Genomic DNA, 4,903 nt, shown 5'->3' on the forward strand with positions numbered 1-4,903 from the left:
AAAAATCCTCAACTGACTTATTAGGCTTCATTCTTAAGATATTGATTCTTTTACAAACATATCAGTAATTATACCTATCAAAGGCCTAATGGAGCTCCCAGAGGAAATGAAAAATGGAATTCATGGAAGCAGGTGGAAAGGTATGGCACCATTGATTAACACGACCTTCAAGGGTGATGAAGAAAATAACACAAGAAAAGTCTTCGTCGTTGATTTAGTAAGATTCACAAAATTTAAGAAAATAAAAAATGTGCTTGGTTATGGATGTTCCATCCTCACCATCAAACTTTAACTAGGAGAAGTGATAGAGAGGCTCATCGGGGATTGAAAATTGATAAAGGGAAAAATTAGATTAACACCTCGGGAGTAAGATTTGGGTATGAGCCATTTTAGATAAGAGATACAAACTAGATTCAATGGGCTTAGCTTGTCATCTGACCCTCCTTCTAGCACCACTTCTGACGGTGCTAGAAATCTATCAACCAAGGGGTCTCGCTGATGTGAAGTCTGAATTAGACCTCACATTGTTTGGTATAGGAGTCCCACTCAGAATATTGACCCGATTTCCATATATCTTAAAGATATGCCTTGACTCTAACTGTCAGCCAGAGAGAGAGGGATGCAATGGTGTCTTCGAAAAGCAAGTTGTGCCTGGTGAGTGTTCAGTTGTAAATGTGTCAAGGTTCTTCTACTATGGAGAGGGGAGAAAAGTGAGCCTCTAAGTGAGAGGTAGTAGTACCACCCAAGAAGAGACACACATGAACCAGAAGGATCCATCTAACATCCAGTGGAATAGTCCATAGAGGATGTGATGGTCATTACAACCAACAAATGAAGAAAGATCTGTCTAATATCCTGTAGAATAGTCCACAAGGATGGGACATCAATAAAAACCATTAGATCACATTCTCAATAAGATAAGTACTAAGATAAATGAAATAATTCAACTATATTAGCACATGTGAAAGCAAACATGAAATACAAACATCCGCAAAATAGCCTTACAAACATTCCTAATCCATGTATGAAGAAAATGTTGGTCTTGAAGGCTTCTGTTATTGAGTAAAATTTCTAAGACAAACGTTTACAATGTACATCACTATCTCTAGTAGTGGAGCATTGGAGCCACTCCTTACTCCTCAAAGAACTAGCTTATCTTTCTAATTCCTTGCAGGAGGAGCCAAGGTGAAAATTCCTTTGCTCATACAATGAGGGAGTATATATAACCAAGGATGACTCTTTGACTACCCTCATGACTGTTTGACTTCCTATGAATTTTCAACTTACATGAATCTTTACATTCCATGTGTGTCCTTTGGACTTCCACTTTACAACACATTTTGAATACAATATACATGATCCACAATAGTGATGTGGCATATGACCACTCATGACATTACATGACATGACACTGTTGACATGGATTGTTTGATGATGTGGAAATGTCAAGTCACTTTTGCTGCTACGCATTGGATGTCTTCTTGAAGATTCTTTCTCTTCACCTCTACATGGCTTGGTGATGCAAAATATTCAATGATATATAGTCTTGGATAATGGTTGCAAACTAGTGTCCCTTCACTTTCTCTTGATCAATCAACTTGTAAGTTCGGCTACAAGAGAATCTTTAAGCATGCTTCCTGCCTTCCTCTCCTTCTCCATCATCTGGCCATGACATGATAAGGTACATTTTCCTACAATTCACTCATAACGAGAAGACATCAATATGAAAACCCCCTACTCTAAGATGATGCATTTGGATCCACCAACTTAGCCCAGAACAAGTGACAAGATGGGAAGAGGGACTCAGTGATTGCGCAGTGCACAGTTCCAGTAGCCAAGGGAAGAGCTTGAGCTCTAAGACTATGCATTGCGTAGCTCAGGCAAGTCTAAAGGATGAGAATTCATGGTTTCCAGAGCCAGTGGAGACAGGTAGAGAGAATGGACACTGGGAGACCCAATTACATAGTTTTGGGAGTCAAGGGAGGTTGGTATACTTCCAATTGCACAGTTCAAGGACTCAGGGGATGATCTTGAGGCTTGAGGATGCGAAGTGCATAGTTTAAGTTGGGTTGGGGACATGACTGTGCAATTCTGGAGGTCAAGGTCAGGTCTTGGGCACAGAAATTACGTAGTGCAACAGTCCTGGGAGGAAGGAACTGTGCTTTGCGTAGTGTCAAGAAGCAAGGTCACATCTAGAGGGTTGATACTGCACAGTGCGTAACTCAGGAGAGGCCCAATGAGGATAGGTTGCTCGGTCGAGCATTTTTCCCAAAAATAGCTGTTAGTGGGATTGGTGAGATATGTGTTGAACTATGATGAACTTTGATTGTGATCACAAACTTAGAATACTTTGACGACACGACAACATAGATCATCTAAACACATAAAAAAATCAGTTACCTCCCTGTAACAACTTTACAACTAGGTACGACAAGTGCGAGACTTAAGATAAACTTTGGGATGATCGTGACGACACTTATGCGACAATGCTCAATTTTTTGTGAATGGGTGCAACAAATGTTTATATAGTTATAACAACTCACATACACAAATATATACCTTTGAAACTGTCATAATAGGATTATACACATTGTGCAACAACCAAACAAGACAAAAGATGATAGTTTACCTAACATGCAAAAGGGAACAAAACACTACAATAAAGCTCATGAAATAAGCTCAAAAGTTTGCGACAACAATGTACAAGACCAAGGAAGGCTTTGAAATTGATTGTGAGCCAAATTTTGGAGAGTGTTGCAATAGCTACAACATAAGGCTAAATTCGTCCAAGTGTGTCAATATGGGGAGCTCCAGTATTGTTTGTAAAGAAAAACGATGGGACACTCAGACTCTGTATTGACTACAAGAAGTTAAATAAAGTCACCATCAAAAACCGTATTCATTTCTATGGATTAATGAATTATTTGACCATCTGAGAGGAGCAACAATTTTCTCCAAGATGCTCATGTTATTAAAAATTGTTTAAGCACTTAAGAAACTAGAAATTTAGAAATATCATGATTGACTTGAGGTCTAGGTATTGTCAGGTGCACATCAAAGAGGAAGACATCCATAAAAATGATTTCCGTACAAGATACAAGAACTTAAATTTTTAGTGGTACCGTTCGAGGTTACTAATGTGAATACCACATTCATGTGTTTAATGAATAATGTGTTACGTCCTTACTTGGACAATTTTGTGATTGTCTTTTTTGTTGACATATTGGTATATTCGATGTTTGAAGAAGAGTATGAAAATATTTGGGTTGCAATAATACAATCATTGAGGTAACACAAGCTCTATGCAAAGCTCAACAAATGTGACTTCTTTTAGCCACAATTACACTATTTGGGGCACATTGTCTCTAAGGATGGGATATTTTTTGACCTAGAAAAGATCAAGGCCATAATAGAGTGGCCAACACTGAAGAATGTGGATGACGTCTGATCATTCATGGGATTGGCAAGTTACTACTGGAGATTCATCCAAAACTTCTCCAAGATAGGCCACACTATCACATCCTTGCAGAGAAAATGAAATAAAATAGAATGGATAGTTGAGTGTGTCGCAAGCTTCAATCAATTGAAGTAGTTACTCACGAATGCACCAGTGTTGAGGATTGCAAATATTGATAAGGATTTTGTGGTCTGCATATATGCCTACAAGGAAGGGCTCAATGGAGTCTTGATAGATAAAGGACAAGTAGTTTTCCATGAGTTGAGGAAATTAAATGAACATGAGGTAAACTTTTTAACTCATGATCTAGTATTCATTTCCATCATTCATGCATTGAAGATGTGGAGGAATTATCTCTTTAAAAAAAAATTCACACTTATGACAGATCATAGAGGACTCAAATATTTGTTTGGGAACCTAAGTTTAACACAACATAGGCTAGATGGCTATCTATACTTAGTGAGTTTGACTTTGAAATCAAGTACATCAAACACAAAGAGAGCAAGGTGGTTGATGCACTTAGCTATTGGGATGGGGTCCCCAGGGGCAGAATGGAATTAATTAGTCATTTTTTGTAACAAGTTTTGTAAAAGATGTAAAGTCTCCATGATATATGGAAGCAGAGCGCATAGATGAATAAGAGTCAAAGGGGGTTAGCCCCTTGGTTTAAGTAAAGTTTTGAGTCGGTTTTGAGATTCACCCATGGTTCGTGAGCCATGGAATTGTATGGAAAAGTATATAAATAGTCGAGTCCTAGTGAGTCTTAGGACAAGTGGAGAAGAAGTTTGATAGAGAATTTGGTTCATTGAAGAGTTTTGGGTAGGAGCTAAGGTAGGAAGGCTCTGCTTTATGCGCTTAGGTAGAGAAGGGAAGGCTCCACAGCTGAGTGCGCAGAGGCCTGGGTAGAGTCCGTAGCTGAGTGCGTGGACCCTTGCAACTGTGTGTGCAAGGTAGTTTGAGTCTGTAATTAGTGAATTGAAGATCAATAAAGATAGTTTTCCAAAGAATTACAAAGTATTTCCATCTATATTTGTTTATGTATATGCTGCTGATGAATGACATGTTTTATGAAATAATTATTGAATGCTACGTGAATATATTGAATCTATCTTAATAATGTATGAAATGAATGTTTATCCACTTCTGTAAAGTTTCAGATCATCTGTCTTATGTTTTTAGAAGAATAAAGTATATCTACGTGAACTTCAATCTAGGGTTATGTTTTGATGCGCGTAAGTAGGTAAATCGATAGCTAAGGGTCTGCCAGGACTGATCGTGGGCCTTCGCAAAGGTTTGAAGGCCGCTTTAACTAAGTTGCAGTGACATGACCTAGAAGTTTATTGATCTGTACAGAGGTAGATCTAAGGCGTTGTAGGACATCACACTAGTCTCTGGATGCATAAACTTAGTTCTTGCATCTCCCCATACTGCTTCAAGTGAGAATGC

This window comes from Pinus tabuliformis, chromosome 1_2, assembly GCF_031772625.1.
Source record: "Pinus tabuliformis cultivar Carrire ecotype Pingquan chromosome 1_2, CPIR1, whole genome shotgun sequence".
In the NCBI taxonomy this organism is placed as follows: domain Eukaryota; kingdom Viridiplantae; phylum Streptophyta; class Pinopsida; order Pinales; family Pinaceae; genus Pinus; species Pinus tabuliformis.